A 22,413-nucleotide genomic window follows, 5' to 3' on the forward strand; every position below is an offset into this window, starting at 1 on the left:
GCCGCGCGCGACCCGAGCTGCCGCCGCCCCGGTTGCCGCCCCTCGCCGCCTCCTCCCTCACCGGCCAGCGTGCCTCCCCTCGCCAAGTCCGGCGACGTTCCGGCGGTGAACAGTAACTCCGGCGACCTTGTAATCCGCGCAGATCTCAGATCTGAAATCCTAACCCTAGGTCGTTTTTTTGCTAAGTCCCAGAATTTTTACTTCATATGCTTCTGTGCGAGGCCCCGTAACTTTGCATCCGTAGCTCCTAATTGGGCATATAGCATATCAAAATGTTCACCTCAGAGAGTAAATCATTTCATCCCATTGCATCATTTTCATTTGAGCTCATCTTGATGTCCGAAATGCTGTTAGAAGAGGGCTACTTGAGTTAATTGTCAGATCTGTTTCTCCGTTTAGCACTTTTGTCATTTTTGCCATGATTAATGTGTGCATGCTATGGCCGTGAGTTCTTCATATGTTTTGTTAAGGGTTTTGTCATCTTTCGAGAGGTGCAACCCATGTATTTTTAGCATGTGTGTGGTGACTTGTGCAAGCTTGCAAAGTGGTGCACTTGCTAATTCTGTTTTCAGGGACTTAGTAATTTCACCAAGTCTTGGGATTGTTTATCTCATGATGCCATATGTTCATGTTGTTTCCTAGTGATCCGTGCCTCTTTTAAGGATGATCAGTAAGGGAGTTTTGTTGATCTTGTAGTTCTCTATCCATCCATGTCTTTGGTTGCAATTATGGAGCACCCTAACTTGAGTCAATCGAGCTCTACTTTCGCTTCGTTGCGAATCTGGGCAGATCGTCAACTTGTTTGCGATTTTGCCGATGTTATTGTAGTTGATCCGTGCATGCTATGCTATTGTTCTTGCCATGTCTAGCTTGTATTTTGTGCCTTCTTGATGGATATATGCTTGTCTTGCCATGACTTGCACCGTGGTGAGTGCATCGAGCTCGTAAACATGCCTTCGTGAGTTATGTTTCAGCATGTCCCAGTTTTCACTAAGTCTGAAAACTGATTATATTTTTGCTATGTTCGTGTGCTTGTTAGTATATTTTCTGATCCCTTTTGGCTCAAGGTCACTAAGGGACTTTTGTTAAGCTTGTTGAGTAACTCCATGCCATGTCTTTCTTTGTCATGTTCAGGTCCTGTAGCTTGTTGTTTTGTTGCTCCGAAGAGGGCTATATGATCTGAAATTCCAGACAAGTGTTAATTTCACAAAGTCTGAGATCTGTTTTACCATTTGCGTTTTTGCCATGCTTGTTTGAACCTCCTATTGGATGAATTGACCGTAGCTCAGTGCTAGACTTTTGTTAAGCTTGTGTTCATCCCTGCCATGTATTTTGTTGTCATGTTTGGGTGCTGTAGCATGTTCATCTCATTGCATTTAGATGCCTACTTGCTGTAAATCGCAGACCGGTGTCATTTTTGAATCGCTTGCCATTTCCAAACCGTAACTCCGATTCCGGCGTTCTTTATATCGTTTTCAAGCGATTTCATCTCATCTTTCTAGTGGAACACTTGGAATTCCAAGTTGAGGCCAGGTTCATGCATTTCCTGTCATATCTTGCATTTGGCATCCCGCATCGCATCCCACATAGCATATCATCGTTTCATCATATTGCTTGTTCTTGCACATGGTTGATTGTATCCTTGTTGCTTGTTTGTCTTGTTTGGGTAGAGCTGGGAGATGAGTTCGCTAACGAGGATCCTGTTGAGTTTGCTTTCGAGGATCCAGTCAACTCTGACAGCTGTGCAGGCAAGATGATCATACCCTCGATATCACTACTATCTTTGCTATGCTAGTTTGCTCCCTCTTTTGCTATGCCATTGCTATGATGCCTACCACTTGCTTACTAGCCTCCCAAATTGCCATGTCAAACCTCTAACCCACCATGTCCTAGCAAACCGTTGATTGGCTATGTTACCGTGTTGCTCAGCCCCTCTTATAGCATTGCTAGTTGCAGGTGAAGATTGGAGGCCGTTCCTTGTTGGAACATTTATGTATTTGTTGGGATATCATTATACTTAATGCATCTATACACTTGGTAAAGGGTGGAAGGCTCGGCCTCTCGCCTAGTGTTTTGTTCCACTCTTGCCGCCCTAGTTTCCGTTATATCGGTGTTATGTTCCCGGATTTTTGCGTTCCTTACGCGGTTGGGTTATAATGGGAACCCCTTGATAGTTCGCCTTGATTAAAGCTTTTCCAGCAATGCCCAACCTTGGTCTTACCATTTCTCACCTAGCCTCTTTTCCCTCGGGTTTCCGGAGCCCGCAGGTCATCTTATTTAAACCCCCCCGGGCCAGTGCTCCTCTGAGTGTTGGTCCAAACTAGAGTCCTGTGCAGCGCCCCCTCGGGGAAACTCAAGGTTTGGTTTTAGTTGTATGGAGCGCTCATCTGAGTGTACCCTGAGAAAGAGATATGTGCAGCTCCTATCAGAATTTGTCAGCACATTTGGGCGGTGTTGTTGGTCTTGTTTTAACCTGTCGAAGTGTCTTGAATTACCGAGATATCGAGTCTGATCGGAACGTCTTGGGAGGAGGTCTATTCCTTCGTTGACCGTGAGAGCTTGTCATGGGCTAAGCTGGGACTCCCCTGCAGGGATTTCAACTTTCGAAAGCCATGCCCGCGGTTATGGGCAGATGGGAATTTGTTAATGTCCGATTATAGATAACTTGAACCTTAACTTAATTAAAAGGAATCAACTGAGTGTGTTACCGTGATGGCCTCTTCTCGGCGGAGTCCGGGAAGTGGACACGGTGTTGGAGTAATGTTTGCCAAGGTTGTTTTCTAGCTTCTCGCTCGTGCTTTGCCTCCTCTTCTCGCTCTCTTTTGCGAATAAGTTAGCCACCATATTTGCTAGTCGCTTGCTGCAGCTCCACTCATATTTAACCTCTTGCCATTCCTATAAGCTTAAATAGTCTTGATCGCGAGGGTACGAGATTGCTGAGTCCCTGTGGCTCACAGATTACTATTACACCAGATGCAGGGCCTGATGATTCCGCTCCAGGAGACGCGTATGAGCTCAAGTGGGAGTTCGACGAAGACTCTCAACGATACTATGTTTCCTTTCCCGATGATCAGTAGTGGTGCCCAGTTGGGGGTGATTGGGACCGTGTCGCATGTTAGGTTCTCTTTTATTTTGGCGCCGTAGTCGGGCCATGAGTGTTTGGATGATGTAATGTTATTTATGTACTTGATTGACATGGCGAGTGTAAGCCAACTATGCTATCTCCCCTTTTATTATTATTACATGGGATGTTGTGAAGATTGCCTAACTTGCGACATATGCCTTCAATGCGATTATGTCTCTAAGTCGTGCCTCGACATGTGGGAGCTATAGTCGCATCGAGGGTGTTATACCAGGGCTCTCCTGATAAAGAGAGAGACTTCAATGACTTCAGGAGATCGCCCAAAGGCGAGTGCTGAAAGATGTCCGCGACAGTGAACTCCATGATCGGCGTCCAATCGGATTCGATTGGCAGGGGCGCGGAGGGTTCGGAGTGCTGAGAGGAGTCCGGCTCCTTGGAGTCACGAGTCTCGCAGGGTATGGGGCTGGTGCTTGGCTCAATCGCCGTTGGGGTCGCAGCCCCCGATGTGGCATCCAACCGCCCGTCCTCGATCGGCACAGTTGGCTCTGAATTAAGGGTCGGAGCCGATGCGGGTGCGGCCTCCAGGGCACTGTTCAGTGGCAAAGCGAGATCATGCTCATCGTGACAGTGTGGCGCGCTTGGCAGTGGCTCGAATCCGTCGAAGATCAAGCCTCCGCGGATGTCAGCCGTGTAGTTTAAACTTCCAAATCTGACCTGACGGCCAGGGGCGTAGCTTTCGATCTGCTCCAGATGGCCAAGTGAATTGGCCCGCAGTGCGAAGCTGCCGAAGACGAAGATCAGTCCGGGAAGGAAGGTCTCACCCTAGACTGCATCACTATCGATGATCGTAGGAGCCATCGAGCCTGACAGCGACGACACAGAGGAACTCTCAATGAAAGCACCAATGTCGGTGTCAAAACTAGCGGATCTTGGGTAGGCGGTCCCGAACTGTGCGTCTAGGCCGGATGGTAACAGGAGACAAGGGACACGAAGTTTTACCCAGGTTCGGGCCCTCTCGATGGAGGTAAAACCCTACGTCCTGCTTGATTAATATTGATGATATGGATAGTACAAGAGTAGATCTACCACGAGATCGAGGAGGCTAAACCCTAGAAGCTAGCCTATGGTATGATTGTTGATGTGTATGCTGTCCTACGGACTAAAACCCTCCGGTTTATATAGACACCGGGTAGGGTTAGGGTTACATAGAGTCAGTTACAATGGTAGGAGATCTGCATATCCGTATCGCCAAGCTTGCCTTCCACGCCAAGGAAAGTCCCTCCCGAACACAGGACGAAGTCTTCAATCTTATATCTTCATAGCCCAGGAATCTGGCTGAAGGTATAGTCCGGCTATCTGAACACCCCCTAATCCATGACTCCCTCAGAGGAATCTGAGATTGGAGACACCACATCCTTGACAACACACCCAACTAGCACAAGAATACCTCAACCTCAGGAGGCTGTTCTTCCCCTTGTACTGTTCATCATCAGCCCAAGAGGCAATCCACCACCCCATGCTGGAGGAGGGTATTACACCACAACTGTGGGCTGAACCAGTATAAATTTTGTGTCCTTTGTGTTGCGAGTTCGTCGAGTTAGTTCGTTAGATCTTAGCCGAGCTAGGGCGTAGATTGATAGGGGGGAAATCTTCGCGCGCACCCCAGTGTTCGAACCTTAAGGGTTTTGTCGGAACCTGTGATCTGACATTTGGCGCGCCAGGTAGGGGTGTGCCGAAGCTTCCCTTTTGTCGCTCTGAGTCATGCCGCTTCATCATCTCCATGGTGGATGCACGTCGCTCCAGCGTCGAGCATCGGGCTGCCCTTGCTACCCGCGTTGCTCAGACGGCCCCTGTCGGCGGGCCACCCCGTCGCTCTCCATCGCCTGACGCCAACGCCGCCACTTGCCGATGGGGGACGAGAAGCAAGCATCCTCTCTGCACGCCTCGGTGCGACAGGTCGGCCACACCGCCACTCCATCACTGACTCCCGCTGGTTCATCGTCTCACGCTCGTCGCGTTCCCGCGGATGCATGGGCCGCGCTCCTCATGGCGCAGGAACTCCTGCACTACCGCCCAGTAGACGACCTCTAAGAGGACTGCCTTGACCACATCGCCAAGCTTGTCCGCGCCGCAGGGGGCTCCCCTGCGCCGTCCCACTCTCTGCCTCACCCTCCGCTAGCCACCGGCGACGCAGCTCACGAAGCACCTCCACCACCTCTGCACCAAGAAGGCGCCCTAGCGCCAAGCCACGTGGCGCCACGGTGCGACCCACCGCGTCCGGCACCCGCAGGTGAAGAAAGAAGCTGTCAAGAAGTCCCTCGACCGCAAGCGAACGCTCCGCCACTCCTCGCACCACCATGCCTGGATCGTTTGTTGCGGCAAGGCCCCGCGCTGCTTGCTGTAGTGGCGCGCGGGCGCCAAGACCAAGCTCCACCTCCAAGGCGGGCCCCGGTGACCACGGCCGGCTGCCGCGCCTTCACCCCCGAGCTGTGTAGCGTCGTCTGGCCGGGCAAGTTCAAGCCAGATCTGCCTCCTCGCTAGGACGACACCCCTGACACCGTGGAGTTCCTGCAGCTCTACGAGATGAGCATCGTGGCGGCCAACAGTGACGAGAAAGTCATGGTAAACTAGTTTCCCATGGCTCTCAAGGATGGCCCCCGCTCCTGGCTCCTGAACCTGCCTCCAGGCTCGATTTCCTCCATGGACGAGATGTGCAACCGCTTCATCGCCAACTTCCAGGGCACTCGCGACCCCCCCGGTCGCGGGTGACCTGCGCCGCGTCAAGCAACAACTAGGAGAGACCCTGCACAAGTACATCAAGCGCTTCAACAGCGCGCGCATCAAAATCCCCAAGGTGACCGACGAGGCCATCATCTCAGCGTTCTCCGGCGGCGTCCGCGACATCAAGATGAAGGAGGAGCTCGCCATCCATGAGGAGCTATGCACGACTTTGGAGTTGTTCAACAACGCGACCAAGTGTGCAAGAGCTGAGGAGGGGAGCCTCTCCCTCCTCGAGCTCCCAGCTGCAGACCCGGAGGAGAAGAAAGCCAAGGCCAAGGACGTGAAGCGCAAGGGAGCTGTCATGCTTGCGGCAGAACCAAACACCAAGCGCGGCAGAACCAGACGTGAACCGACCATTCTGCGCCTTCCACAACCTGCACACCCCCAACACCAGCTACTGTTAAGAGCATTGAGCCATTCGAGAAGGACACTTCAGTCGACGCCCCGAGCGCAGCATCCAGGGCTACGACCAAGGAGGAGGACGTGGCGGCGGACACTAGGACGACCGTGGCCTGTGCGAGGAGTGGCACGACCGGCCTCGTGAGGACCACTAACAGGATCAGCCTCGGGAGGGCGCCTGGAGGGACATGCCTCGTGAGGCTCATCCTCAAGGCAATGCTGGCCTTCCTGCACTACCGCCACCACCCTAAAGGAACGACGACCACCATCAAGACGAGGGGGCTAGGGGCTTCCAGGAGCCGCGCGCTATCGCCTGCATCTTGGGCAGAGCTCAAGCCCCAGCCTCACAGCGTATCTTCAAACAGTTTGCTCACGAATTGAATGCAATTCTCCCCAAGCTCGAGGCCACATGCCCACTCAGATGGTCCAGGTGCCCCATCATGTTTAGTTTGGCAGATCAGCTCAAGTGCGCGGCTACCGCAGGCGTCCTCCCAATGCTTTGTTCAGCAGTCATCAGCAACGTGCAAGTTACCAAGACCCTCATCGATGGCGGCGCAGGGCTCAATGTCCTGTCCGCCGACACGTTCGACAACCTCCAAGTGCCATATGACCAGCTTCATCCTACCAAGCCTTTCTCAAGAATGACCGGCGGCTCTACTACCCCGATCGGGCAGGTCCGCCTTCCCGTTACCTTCGGAGAACGCTACAACTACCGCACCGAACTCATCGACTTCGTCGTCGCCTACATCCACCTGCCCTACAGTGCCATCCTTGGGTACCTAGCCCTGGCCAAGTTCATGGGAGTGACCCATCACGGCTACAACATCATCAAGATGCCGGGAAGTGGCGGAATCATCACAGTCCCGTGCGAAGAAAGAGATGCGGTGTGCTCCCTCGAGCGTGCCTTCCAAGATGCAGCAATCGACGACCCCAACAGCCAGGGCGAGCACCCTCCTAAGGCCACCCACAAGAAGAAGAAGGAGCTGTGCCACACAGGGCCTCAGGGAAGAGACGTCTCGTCAGGATCGGCGCCCGCCCCTGGGGCGCCTCCCTCCATCGCATAGGAAAGCGCACCCAGCGCCCCTCTCGGGCAGGGCTCGGGGGCTCTCTTCTGGAGGGCCTCAGACTTTGCCAGCATCACGAGGGAGGCGCTTGGGCACCACTTGGCGGCGTGCTTCGCGGAACGTTTCCCTTAGGAGAACACAGGGCAAGGAGTGCCCACCGCTCAGGAGTTCATCACCAAGACCACTCAAGAACTGCAAGACGCAAGGGCCATGCGCGGCGACCACCTCTCATCAGGCGCAGCTCCCAATCCAGGCGAGGATGTCGGGCTGTGCGTTAGCATCGACGTCCCAGGGCTCAACCGGGCCGCCTCTCAGGAGCTTTTCTAACCTTCGCGCGTGGGGCGCTGCGAGGACCCACCTCACAGCTATGTTCGCATGCCTTTTAGCCATCCGAGCATGGCGACCGCCTATCAACACAACCTGCGGAGCATCCTGGCGGCTCGGGAGGCCAGGCATCACGCCGTGCTGATGGAGATGAAGACGGTCCTCAAGGAACCTCCTGGACCCCCAGAGCCTCCTGAGGCTCAGGGCCCCGGTGGCTCGTGAGGGGCAGCCCCTTCGCCGCATGCCTTCAGCTACCCCAACTCTCCTTCATCAACAGAACCAGGTGACATTTTCCAAGTCCATTCAGCTGGGAGCGCCCCTAGGGCTGCATCATTCCCAGGTCGCGTGGGTCCGTCCCTATGGCATGTATCTTTCCTCGATTATGTCTTTAGCTTACCCGTTGGGGGCACCCCTCGGGCTGCATCATCCCCAAGTCGCTCGGGCCGGACCCAGTGGCACGCATCTTCCCTGCATTTACCTGAGCTAGCTTGCTTTCCATGCTTAATCTATCTATGACTATCACCTGCTTGATTGTCGCCCACCATGGGAGACGCGCGCCGGCCGTCTTTCTTCATGACCCTTCGCATGAGTAAGTTAAGCACAGCTTCTGTGCTCGGGCCCGTCCCTGCAGCGTTGATAAATCCAATGGCTAAGCTCCGTCTAGCGGGCCGGCCCCGTTCACATCACCTCCTGGGGCCGTTGGTGCTTGGCTTTTTCATGCGATGACCAAAGGAGATTCGTTCGGCGCAGGTTGTCTAACCACCTCGCAGGAACAAGATAGCAAACAAGAATCAAGACCAGGCGCAACCCGCCTTGAGGTAGGGCCTCGTGAGTCCCTCGCTAGCTCATGAGTGCCTAGATACACCTCGTCTAGCCTTGTCGTGCAAGCCACGTGTAAGGGCGGGGCTGTACACGCCCCGGGGGCTCTCCGCAGTAGGGAGTCCCCTCCCATGCCCCAGTGGAAGCACCATGCTCCGCGCTGGCCGTCGATACTGCCGAGGAATGGCTATGCCCGTGCACAAGTGGAAGCACTACACTCCACGCTGGTGATAAACAACTGAGGGCAGCCACATGGCCGTACCAACCTCAGGGAGCCCCAGAGCACAGTGTCTGGCCTCACCGCAACGTCTCCCCCTCGGGAGAGCCGCGCGAGGGGGCTGGGCACGGGGGCTCCGCTCGGGTAACGCCCAAGCGTACGCCACCCAACCAGGTCCCTCAGACCTGGTCGTCGCACGCCCCTCCCGAGCCAAGCCTCGGTGAGGGCAAAGGTATGGAGAATGTTTGCATGCCAAGGGGGAGTCTGAGCGTCGCGACTCAGGAGCCTAACTGGTCACGTAGACCCTCACTCTTTGGTCCGTCCTAGTCTCCGGTCGGCCCAACGGTGGTTGAGGTATGCGCGGGGCTAGGCTCTGCCGACGTAGAACATTAACCTATCCTCGCATATCCTTCCTATAGGCTGTTTGCGCGTCAAGGGGGACCCCCGAGCATCACGACTCAGGAGCCTAACTGGTCACGTAGCCCCTCACTCCTTGGTCCGTCATGGTTTCCGGTGTGCCCAACGGCGGTTGAGGTATGCGCAGGGCCGGGCTCTGCCGACGCAGAACACAAAGCAAATAGGAAGAAAATCGCAAAATCTCAAAGCAAATATTACAAGACATATTGTTCTCACAATATCAAACGCGATTTTTAACGCCTCCACGAGGCATGGTGCATGTTGCAGGAATAAGGCAGAAAAGCAGCCGCAAGTCACCCCTGGACACCGCCGACACCTGCAAAAGGTGCCCCCTCCTGGGTAGCGTCGCCTTCACGGGCATCACCGGTCTAGGGCGCGGGGGCAAAGGTTGGTGCGGCGGCAGCCGCGCAGTGTTCATCAGCTACACGCTCCAGCAGCTCGTCAAGACGAGCGCTGGGGTCACGAAGGTGCAGGTGGCTAATGACCCGCGTCAGCGCGGCTAACGAAAGGATGCGAGCCTCTGCCTCCGCCATGGGACCGATGCCCTCCACGACTTCCTCAAGCGCCTTCACCAAGAAGGGAAGCAGCTAAGCAGGGCCATCCTCGTCGGTGGTCAGCAGCCTCTCCAAGCCCTTCTCGTACAGTTTCTTCAATGCCACGCAGGACCTCTCCTCGAGGAGTGAGAAGGCCACGCGGTCTTCAGCCAGGACCTTCGCCTTCGCGTCAAGGTCGGCCTCCTTCTCCTTCGCCTTCCACTCCAACTCCTCCAGCCAGCTGCCCTCGCTGCTTGCGCCTTCGCCATCTCTCCCAGCTTGGCGTCGGGGCCCTTGATGGCGTCCTCCCGGGCTTTCATCTCCTCCTCCTTCGCCTGGTGGCCACGTGCTTCTTCCGCATGCTGGTCACGCAGGCCCTTCAGCTCGTTCTCTAGCTCTCGACAACAGATGTAGGCGGCCTCAGCGTCCTTCAATGCCGCCTCGCGATCGGCCGTAGCTTTGGCGGCGGCCTGCTTCTCCTTCTCGGAGGCTGCCGCGACCTGGCTCAGCGACGCTCGAACCGCCGAGTCGGAGTGAAGCCAGCCAGAGGCCAGCTCCAGGCGCCCGGCCACCAGGCGCGGGTCCGTGCCCTGGAGATCTTCCCACAGCTGGGGCATCTCCGAAAGGGTGTGGTCCAAGACGGCAGAGGAAGAAGAACTTGGGGCCAGGGGCGCAGCAGGAGAAGGGCGTGACATTGTCTCGAGAGCCTTGGAGATTAAGGGCTCCTGAGCCTTAGGGACCTCATGAGCTGGGCCAGACCCCGGCACCTCCTGAGCCAGCGTCGCTTCGGGGGCTGACTCCTCCCGAGGGTGCTCCACCGGGCCTCGTGAGGACGACCGGGCTGGAGAAGCATGGGCACCATCCCCACCTTTCCTCATGGAGATGGGCGGGGTCGCAGGAGGCGACACGGGCTCAAGCGGCACCACCGCGCTCTCCCTTCTCCTCTTCACCGTAGATGACAGCATGGTTACACAACAAGGAAAGAGAGTCGGAAACAAGCATCAACAGCAGGAGCAAGGCGAGGCGGGGTACTTACTGGTTCACAGCAACGTAGTCCACCTTCCGCTTGGTGAGCTTGAAGCCTGAGAGCATCGCGACTCGAGGCGCGGGCACACCTACCCCCAGAAGCTGAAGCAGGAGCAGCAGTTGAACCTGAAGCGGCTCCAGCCAGCACCGGAGCAACAGCAGAATCTCGGGGGATCAGCGCCGACCTGCCCCTCATTGGGATCACAGCCAGTTCCTCCTTCTCCTGGGAAGCATCGGCCTCGTCATCGTCAGAGAAGGCGCGGAGGATGTGAGCCTTCCTTAGGGGGGAGGTCTCCCCCGTCCCTTCAGGGGTTACCTCCGAGTCTTCTTCCTCCTCTTCCTCCCCCCCGCGGGACTCACCAGAAGACAGCTGCACCGGCGTTGGTGCCACAGGGGTGTAACGCCCCGGATACAACTTTCCATATTTGTAACTCCGACTCTTGCCTTTTCGGGAGATACAATATGATATTCCCTTTATGGTTGGGTTTTGTCTTCCTTTTGCATTTTGTTCTTGTCATGCATTTCATATCATGTCATCATGTGCATCGCATTTGCATCATGCATTGGTCTCCATATGATTGTTGTGCTTGTTTTCTTTTACTTGTTCATGTGCATTGCTACTCCTTATTCTTGTCCTTGATCATTTATCTTTTACTTGTTGCCCACCTTCAACTTGGATTCACCCAAGTTTCTATCCCATCCAAACTTCTCCTTTCTTCTCTATTCCATTTATTTTTCTTGTGACATTTTTCCTGTTCGAAAAAAATGTTCAACCTATCCCTATAAATCATAAATGATGCCTTATACCTCTCTGTCAAATTTCATTCATTTTGGAGCTGTTTTGATTGGGTTCAAAAATGGAGCAAGTTTGAATTTAATTCAAACTTGGCTTATTTTCTACCTCTAAAAAAAGCCAAAGCAATTTATTCAAATGGTGCATATCTCCAGGGGCTCATATTAATTCTCATCCTAGCTTCTACCCTATCCAAACTCCCTGCACTTTTCTTTCCTCTTTTCTCTTTGAAAATAGGGAAGAAGATGAGGAGGGCAGCAGCCCAGCGCAACCCAACATCACCCGCAGCCCAGCAGTCGGCAAGGCCTCTCTCTTGCGCCTCCTTTGCTCCCGTGGACACCCCTTTCCACGTGGACAACCACGCCGGGCCCGCCTGCCAGCCTCCCTTCGCTACTGTTCTTCCTCCTCCCTCGCTCGTTACCCTCTCACAGTTAAAAACACTCAGACCCCGCACATGGCCACCGTGGCCGCGCGCCCGCACCATCCACACCTTCCAGCCCTCCTATAAAGCAGCCCCGCAATCCCCTAGGGTTTTCTCTACTTCCTCCCTCTTCCCGCCGCGCCGCCACCTCTCCACAAATCCCCTCTTTCACCCTTCCCCTGCTGCTTCCAGAAGCCATTGCCGGCGAGGCCACGAGCTTACCTCCGGCATAGGAGCTCCGCTGGCCTCCCTCCTCACGCCTCCGAGCACCTCCACTCCGTCCCGGTTCCATTCAGACGCCAAGGAGCGCCCAAGGATCGCCAAGTTCCTCGATGTCCTCCTCCCCTGCTTCGTCTTCTTCACGGAGCCGAGCTTCACCACGATCAGCACCTCGCCTCTTCCTCTACATCGCGCCTTCGGCCTCCTCTTTGCGTCTCAGTATATCCCGGTGAGCAGCCGCGTTTCCAAGATCCTTTTCCCTGTCAATTGCATCCTCTATCATCGATTGCTCGCATGCCCGATAGTTCTTCCGCCACGACCACGTCGCCGGCCTCGTTCCGATGACCTCTGGTTCGACCCATTTCCCATCCTTGCACTTGCACCCTCGCCTTTAACATCTGTGCCCTGTTAGTTTTTTTCTCTTTGGCGCACTGTAGGCTCGAACCCATCCTCACCCGACGCACGTCTCCGCCGCTGCTCGTCACCGGCGTCGTTTCCATCGACTTCCGGAGATGGATGGTACGTGTGGAGGTGCTATTTTACACGCTGAGCACAACATGCACGTCCTTGCATCTCGAGCACGTCGGGAGGCAATTCCGGCGAGGTCTCCGCCGTCACTTTGGGTCACCGACGAGGTTGCTCTGCTCCTCTGTTTCTTTCGCATGCATGCCTCTCCCACGCACGCCCACACACCAGCGCTTCACCTGCAGCTCGTGCTCAGCACGCACATGCCAGAGCAGCATCCCACATCCCGCTGATTGCCCTGCTTCTCACCCGTGCCTGCCAAGTTGCTGTCGTCGCCCACCGTGCCATGCCCGAGTCGAGCGCGAGCTCGAGGTCGAGCCGCTGAACGCGCGCATCCTGTAGCTGCACCCTCACCGACTTCCGCACCCCCGCCGGCCCTTTGCAGCCGCGGTTGCCGCTGCTATGCTCGTCTGTGTCGCCGGCAACCACCGAGAGCCATGGCTCCAAAGCTCGTCCATTTTAGTCCTTGGTTAAGAGCCGCGGGCTCCCATGTGTTACAGAAGAAGAGTAGTAGCTGATTTGGTCACAGCAGCAGACCTCCAGCCAGGAGATCCTGAGTTCGAATCGCAGGGGCACCCAATTCAATTCTGCCCCCTTTTATTTATTTTTTTCTTTTGTCCTCCTGCATGGGCCAAATCCAGTTCTGGGCCTTTGCACTCTAATGCTTCGGGCCCGTGTATGTTTTTTTCCTGTCCCATGTGATTTAGCATTTTATTCACTTTCTGCATATTCATAAAAATGCCATCATTTTGAATTGTCAATAACTAAATAACCGTGCATCCAAATAAAACCTGTCATATATGCATCTTACTCAGATTTTCATGTACTTTCATAATATCCAACTTTCATGCATGTTTAAAATGTTAAACTTGTTGTTTGCATTAATTTGCTTAATGCCATGTTAAAATGATTTATTTCACAACTAAATAACCGTAGCTCCAAACTTAATAAACTTTATATGTAAAGGGGGTAGAAAAATGCCTAGTTTAACTTGGTGCACTCATCTTGCATGTTTAACAACTCTAAAATATGGTTTTAGGCAGAACAGTACCAAACCTAATATATGCCCATGAGGAGTTTCTGGACTTGTTGTTTGTTGTTCCTGCCTCATTTAAACTTGCCTAGATAGGTAGTTTTCATTTGCTTCACCTCTTGCCATGTTAATCAACATTTAATATTGTTGGGTACCTAAACGAGAGAGAACTAAATAAATGTTGTGGTGTTTCGTCAATATGCAACTCGTTCTTCTTCCTTGCGGGATTTCAGGCAAGATGACCATACCCTCGAAATCACTTCTATCTTTGCTTGCTAGTTGCTCGCTCTTTTGCTATGCCTATGCTGCGATACCTACCACTTGCTTATCATGCCTCCCATATTGCTAAGGCAAGCCTCTAACCCACCTTGTCCTAGCAAACCGTTGTTTGACTATGTTACCGCTTTGCTCAGCCCCTCTTATAGCATTGTTAGTTGCAGGTGAAGCTTGGAGTTTGTTCCTTGTTGGAACATGGATATTTTGTTGGGATATCATAATATCTCTTATTTAATTAATGCATCTATATACTTGGTAAAGGGTGGAAGGCTCGACCTTATGCCTGGTGTTTTGTTAAACTCTTGCCGCCCTAGTTTTTGTCATATCGGTGTTATGTTCCCGGATTTTGCGTTCCTTACACGGTTGGGTTATAATGGGAACCCCGTGACAGTTCGCCTTGAATAAAACTCCTCCAGCATGGCCCAACATTGGTTTTACCATTTGCCATTTAGCCTTTTCTTTCCCTTGGGTCGGCCGGCTCAAGGGTCATCTTTATTACACCCCCGGGCCATTGCTCCTCTGAGTGTTGGTCCAACTTGTCAGCCGCTGGTGGCCACCAGGGGCAACTCTGGGCTGGCCTACCAGAAGTTTGGACAATCTAGTGTACCCTGAGAACGAGATATGTGCAACTCCTATCGGGATTTGTCGGCACATTCGGGTGGCTTTGCTAGACTTGTTTTACCATTGTCGAAGATGTCTTGTAACCAGGATGCCGAGTCTGATCGGATTGTCGAGATATGTGCAAACACACTTAAGTCTAACATACTTCCTATGCATAGGTATTTTATAAGCAAAAAAATTATCATGGCAAGAAAAAACTAGCATATGCAAGGAAGAAGAAAGAAACAATAGAAATCTGAACATAACGAGAGATAATTTAGTAACATGAAAACTTCTACAACCATATTTTCCTCTCTAATAAAAATTACATGTGGGATCATATTCAAATTCAACAATATAACTATCACATAAAATTTTCTCTATATGATCTACATGCATGCAAAGTTGACACTCTTCCAAAATAGTGGGAATAAGATTAACTAAAGTCATGACCTCTCCGAACCCACTTTTATCAAAAATTTCATAAGATTGATCATTATCCAAATATGTGGGATCTAAAGTTGACACTCTTCCAAACCCACTATCAGTATTATTGCAAACATTATTATCAATCTCATATTCATCATAGGGCTTGAATAAATTTTCAAGATCATAAGAAGAATCACCCCAATCATGATCATTGCAACAAGTAGTGGACATAGCAAAACTAGCATCCCCAAGCTTAGGGTTTTGCATATTATTAGCACAATTGACATTCATAGAATTTATAATAACAGCATTGCAATCATGCTTTTTATTCAAATATCTATCGTGAATCACTTCATCACAATTTTCAGATTCACGGATTTCAAGCAAAACTCCATAAAGATAATTTAGTGCACTCAACTCACTAGCAATTAGTTCATCATAATTGGATCTTTTAAAAAGATTAGCAAGAGGATGAGGATCCATAACAATAGATATTTAGCAAGGGAAGATGCAATCTAAAAGAAGGCACATGGTAACATGAGCAAACAGAAAGACAAATGGAAGAGGGCAAATAAAATGGCAAAGGTGAAGTGGGGGAGAGGAAAACGACAGGCGAATGGCAAATAATGTAATGCGATGGATAAGAGTTTGTGATGGGTACTTGGTATGTCTTGACTTGAGTGTAGATCCCCCAGGCAATGGCGCCAGAAATCCTTCTTGCTACATCTTGAGCATGTGTTGGTTTTCCCTTGAAGAGGAAAGGGTGATGTAGCAAAGTAGCGTAAGTATTTCCCTCAGTTTTTGAGAACCAAGGTATCAATCCAGTAGGAAACTACACGCAAGTCGCCTAGTACCTGCACAAACAAACAAGAACCTCGCAACCAACGCGATAAAGGGGTTGTCAATCCCTTCACGGTCACTTACGAAAGTGAGATCAGGTAAAGATAATAAGATAAATATTTTTGGTATTTTTGTTTTATAGATTGAAAAGTAAAGATTGCAAAATAAATAGCAACAGAAATGGCTACTTGACAGTAAACTAATATGATGTAAAGTAGACCCGGGGGCCGTAGGTTTCACTAGTGGCTTCTCTCAAGATAGCATATATTATGGTGGGTGAACAAATTACTGCCAAGCAATTGATAGAAAAGTGCATAGTTATGATGATATCTAGGCATGATCATGAACATAGGCATCACGTCCGTGTCAAGTAGACCGAAACTATTCTGCATCTACTACTATTACTCCACACATCGACCGCTATCCAGCATGCATCTAGAGTATTAAGTTCATAAGAACAGAGTAACGCATTAGGCAAGATGACATGATGTAGAGGGATAAACTCAACCAATATGATATAAACCCCATCTTTTTATCCTCGATGGCAACAATACAATCCGTGCCTTGCTGCCCCTACTGTCACTGGATAAGGACACCGCAAGATTGAACCCAAAGCTAAGCACTTCTCCCATTGCTAGGAAGATCAATCTAGTAGGCCAAACCAAGCTGATAATTCGAAGAGACTTGAAAGATATCAAATCATGCATATAAGAATTTAGAGAAGAATCAAATATTGTTCATAGATAATCTTGATCATAAACCCACCATTCATCGGATCTCGACAAACACACCGCAAAAAGAATTACATCGAATAGATCTCCAAGAACATCGAGGAGAACTTTCTATTGAGAACCAAAGAGAGAGAAGAAGCCATCTAGCTAATAACTATGGACCCGAAGGTCTGCGGTAAACTACTCACACATCATTGGAGAGGATATGGTGTTGATGTAGAAGCCCTCTGTGATCGAATACTCCTCTGGCAGATCACCGAAAATGGTCCCTAGATGGGATCTCATAGGTACAGAAGGTTGCGGCGGTGGAAAAGTGGTTTCGTGGCTCTCCTGGATGTTTTCAGGGTATAAGAGTATATATAGGCAAAGGAAGTAGGTCGGTGGAGCTACGAGGTGCCCACGAGGGTGGGGGGCGCGCCTACCCCCCTGGGCGCACTGCCCTACCTCGTGGATGCCTCGTTGCTTCCTTGACCTCCACTCCAAGTCTCTTGGATTGTGTTTGTTCCAAAAAGATCCTCGCGAAGGTTTCATTCCTTTTGGATTCTGTTTGATATTCCTTTTCTGCGAAACACTAAAATAGGCAAAAACAGCAACTGGCACTGGGCCTTCGGTTAATAGGTTAGTCCCAAAAATAATATAAAAGTGCATATTAAAGCCCATTAAACATCCAAAACAGATAATATAATAGCATGGAACAATGAAAAATTATAGATACGTTGGAGATGTACCATCTTCTACAACGAGCTGATCAAGAAGCTGAAGGTGCATGAAAAGGGGAGGGCTGACCATTTTGCGACCGAGTCCCGGAAGCTTGCCCGCGATGCCCTCTTCATGGTCTTGAGCAACATTCCTTGCCGCCATCAGGACCTCGACCTTGATGACGGATTCAAGAAGCTGCTAGTGGGCGCTGATGTCGCAGCTGCCAAGGAGAAAGCCGCTCCCCGGGACGACAGAGTTCTTCACGTCTGAACGGCTTCGCCCAGACGCTGTACCGAGTATCAGGCCACTGTTGCTCCTGCGTTGCCTTGTAATGAAATATGGCGTATACTTTTTTGTTTAGTCACATTATCCCTAGTATCTGCGTGGAACTAATATTCTCAGCTCGATCTTATATGCGTGTTTATCACTTTGAGCATTATATGTTTGTGTTCGCATGATCAATCCCTATGTCTGGTCTGGATGCCTGCCGGTATCATATTGCCGCGACTGTCGCAAGGGTCTGGCCCTTAATAGTCATCTTGTCGTGGATCCGTCTCGGCAGGTTTTTCCTAGGTAGCTCTCAATGCAGCCTCTCGACCTGCGAGCATGGCTCGGAATAGGACTATGGAGCAATCAAGGAAACAACCATAGGTTCCATCACATGACTGTTTTCACGATACGAACACTCACTAAAGTCAAGGGATAAACAACTGCCAAAATTTAAAAACACATCAACAAGAAGTGATAATGTAAACTTAGCTCTTGTTTTATGCTCATTTCTCCTCTGCCGGGCTGTGCGTGCTTGGTGCGCTCACGATGCCGGAAGGAGCGGAAGCCAATCACGAAGTTTCTTCATTCCTGGCAAGGACTGACACGTGTCCCATTCGGCTGACGGGCCTCAGGGTACAATGCCGGGCTCCTCTGGTCCCTCTCCCCTTTTCTCCGCTTTCCCTTTGAGTCAGTCGGGAGGCTGCCGTCGCATGGATTATACCAATGCAGGCAGCCTTGCCAAAGCACATTTGCTGAGGCATCAACCAACAGATTCATACCAGCGCTTTACTCGGGATTTCCCGAAATGGGGGAAATACTGGACTGAGCGTCGTGCGGTAATCATCGACATTGATGATGCCAGGGCTAAAGCGGCTCGACTACTGACGAAGGGAAGGGATGGGAAAGAGGGAGCTCGCACCCGCACGTCATGTCCCCTTTCTATGAACGGCGGGTACGCCATATGGGCCGTCAAGATGGGCATATTGCCACTAGCAGCGATCTTCGCCGTAACTATGGCTATGGTGAGGCGTGGAGACGAACAATGTGGCGCGTGGATGACTCCACTTAATTTTCGTGTCTTTGTGGGCACCGCAAACGCCAAAGGCTTCGAGCAGGTGACCACAGATAGAGTGTGTTGCGTACACCTCCAGGTTCGAGCGAGCGAGCCCCCCTACCTGGCGCGCCAAAGATGTCACTGGAAACCATGGCCACCTATGGGACCACAAGGCCCTTGCTGGTTCGGCAAGGGGAGGTCGTGTTGCACAAAGAGCAGACCCACGTGTGGCAGCGTGGTAGTGATCACACAGGCAATTTTACCAGGTTCGGGCTGCCGTGAGGCGTGAAACCCTACTCCTGCTTTGGTGGATTGATGGTGGAAGAGTGGTGGTGGAGCGTAGTACACTTGCCCGGCAGGGGCGGCAGTGGCTACACGCGTACGGGTGTGAGTTGTCCAACCTTCTAACCCCTTCTACTAGTGCTATGGGCCTCCTTTTATAGATTAAGGGGTTACCACAATGGCAATGTAGTCATTATGCACTGATAAGATAGCAAACAGTAATATCATACCTAACTCTACAGGCTGACATGGTGCATTAAATGCACCACTTATCGTCACGTCATTGGGTGCTCGGCAAGCCTTGTCAGGCTATCTTGCCAGCTCCACTCCTGCTTTCTTGACATGTAGCAGGATGGGTGTCATCTACAGGTGAGGGAGTCCTGGATTAGGGGGTCTTCAGACAGCCGGACTATATCCTTTGGCCAGACTGTTGGACTATGAAGATACAAGATTGAAGACTTCGTCCCGTGTTTGCATGGGACTTTCCTTGGCGTGGAAAGCAAGCTTGGCAATACGGATATGTAGATCTCCTCCCTTGTAACCGACTCTGTGTAACCTTAGCCCCCTCCGGTGTCTATATAAACCGGAGGGTTTAGTCCGTAGGACAACAACAATCATATCATAGGCTAGCTTCTAGGGTTTAGCCTCTACGATCTCGTGGTAGATCAACTCTTGTAGTACTCATATCATCAAGATCAATCAAGCAGGACGTAGGGTATTACCTCCATCAAGGGGGCCCGAACCTGGGTAAACATCGTGTCCCCTGCCTTCTGTTACCATCCGCCTTAGACGCACAGTTCGGGACCCCCTACCCGAGATCCGCCGGTTTTGACCCCGACATTGGTGCTTTCATTGAGAGTTCCACTGTGCCGTCACCGTAAGGCTCGATGGCCCCTTCGATCATCGGTAACGATGTGGTCCAGGGTGAGGTTTGCCTCCCCGAACAGATCTTCGTATTCGGCGGCTTCGCACTACGGGCCAATTCGCTTGGCCATCTGGAGCAGATTGAGAGCTACGCCCCTAGCCATCAGGTCAGGTTCGGAAACTTAAACTACACTGTCGACATCCGTGGAGACTTGATCATTGACGGATTCGAGCCCATGTCAGGTGTGCCGCACAATCACGACAAGCATGACATAACTCTGCCATCGGATAGTGTTTGGGAGATCACATCTGCAACTACTCCGGCCTTCAATCTGGAGCAAAATTTGCACCATCCGAGGACGGAGGGATAGACACCGCCAGGAGGATGCACTCTCAGTGGCGATGGATCCGGATACTGACTTCACCCCTTACGAGAGCCGTGTTGCCGAACCACTGGATTCGTCTCCGTCCACGGACTCCGAGCCGCCTGCATCCGTGCCTATCGAATCAGATTGGGCGCCGATCATGGAGTTCACCTCCGTGGATATCTTTCAGCACTCGCCTTTTGGCGATGTGCTAAATTCATTAAGGTCTCTCTACTTGTCAGGAGAACCTTGGCCGAACTATGTCCGGCTAGAATGGGATGCGGACGACGAAGAAATTCGCTGCCCACCCACCACCCACTTAGTAGCCACTGTTGACGATCTAACCGACATGCTTGATTTCGACTCCGAAGACATCAAAAGCATGGAAGACAACGCAGGAGAGGAAAAGGAACCAGTACCCACAGGGCGCTGGAAAACCACTCCACCACATGACATATACATGGTGGATACACCCAAAGAAAATAATGATGAAGAACGGCAGGATGCAGCGAAGAATAGCTCCCTCGAGAAGCAATCAAAGCATCGGCGTAGGTGCCGCTCAAAATCCCGGCACGGCAAAAATAGCGATAATGGCGCAAGAGGAAATAATACTCCAGTCGACTCCAGAGGAAACGATGACCACATTGACCCAGCGGCAGAGCCCGATGAAACTGCAAATGACGAACATAGTATGGATCCGATGTACAAACACGGCAACGCCGAGGATAAACCTCATCAAACCCCTTCTGGGGAGGAAAACAGTCCGGACGAAGATGCACACATCATCCCGTTAACGCACTTGGAGCAAGAGAACCTCCGCAGAAGGCTTATTGCCACAGCGAGGAGTCTGAAGAAGCAGAAGCAAAGGCTTAAGGCTGCACAAAATACGCTCAACAGCAGGTGGAACAAAGTGCTCGACAACGAAGAAAAATATGGTGGAAGTTACCACACGAAGAGCTATCCAAAGCGCAAGCTATTACCTGAATTCGAAGATGAGGCCTTAGAGCCCACACAGCCAAAAAATAAAACGGCCAACCGATCGGATCAACCACCTTGTGACCGCGATAGAGCGGCTAACAAGGTCGCACATAAGTCAACACATGATCTATGTGAGGACTTGGGCCAAAAATCCAGTATGACCAGATCCATCTGTGGATCTAGGAAGCGCGCTCCGGCACAAAATCAAAACCGAATACTACAACCGTCTGAACACCATGATACATCCACACACAATGGTAACACACACCCCCTATGTTTCACCGATGTCACATCCCTAGCTTCTGGTAATGCTCTGAGCTAGCTAGTCATGTGTTGCATCATGTTTAAATTTTGCCTAAAATTGAAATGGGGATGTTCAAACCCTAGCATTAAATCAACTCAGCTAGGGTGAGTTAAAATCTTTTCAATAAACCCAAAAGGCCCCTAAGAAAAGTTCATGATTTCTGGTTAAGGTGGAAACCACTGCCAAAAATGATGAATATATCCTTAGGTCATTTTTGGATTTTTGAATTAAATCATATTGTATTTGACTTTGGGCATTTAAATACTATTAATAATTTAAATGCTCAAATAAATGTTGGAAATTGATAAGGGTCACTGGAATAATTCAGAAAGCACCCATAATTATTTCCAGGATTTTATAAAATGATTTGATATTAAAACAAATCAAAAACAAAACTACAGAAATAGAAAAGATAAAACAAAATAGAAAAAAAGGGGAGAGAGGCCACCTGGGCCGCTTACCTGCTTACCTGCCTGGCCCAGCTTCTCCCGCAGCCCAGCCCACCTCCTCCTCCTTTGTCCTCTTCCTCCTCTGCCAGGAGGACGAGCAGAGGCGAGGCGTGGCGCTCGCCGACGCTGCCTCGGCCACCTCCTGCTTCCCCCCCCCCTAGCCACCTCCTGCTTCCTCCTTGGCCTCCCCAGCGACGCCCCGGACGACGCCACGCGCCTCCCCGACCGCCCCTCACTCTCTCCCGAGCTCTCCCCCTCCTCTGTTTCTCTCTCCCTCTCGTGCCGAGCGCAGCCGTCGCCACCGACGCTGTTCGCCGCGGCCACCGGGCCTCCCTCGCTCCCCCGAAGTGCCCAGGAGATCCTCCTCGACCACCTCTTCCTCCTCGCCGAGAAGCGCACCGCGGGAGCCCCTACAACGTCACCACCGCCGTCGTCTTCCACCTCCAGCGCCCGAGCTCGCCTCCGGTCGATTCAGCGCTGCTAGGACCTCCCCGAGCTCGCTGACCTCCTCTACGGCACCGCTGTGAGCTTCTACGCCTCCCCTCCCTCTTTCCCCCCTTCGATTGCGCCCTGTAGCCGCCGCCCCACGAGCACCCGAAGCCGCCGTCCGCCATGGCCG

Source organism: Triticum aestivum, chromosome 4A (genome assembly GCF_018294505.1).
Source record: "Triticum aestivum cultivar Chinese Spring chromosome 4A, IWGSC CS RefSeq v2.1, whole genome shotgun sequence".
In the NCBI taxonomy this organism is placed as follows: Eukaryota; Viridiplantae; Streptophyta; class Magnoliopsida; order Poales; family Poaceae; genus Triticum; species Triticum aestivum.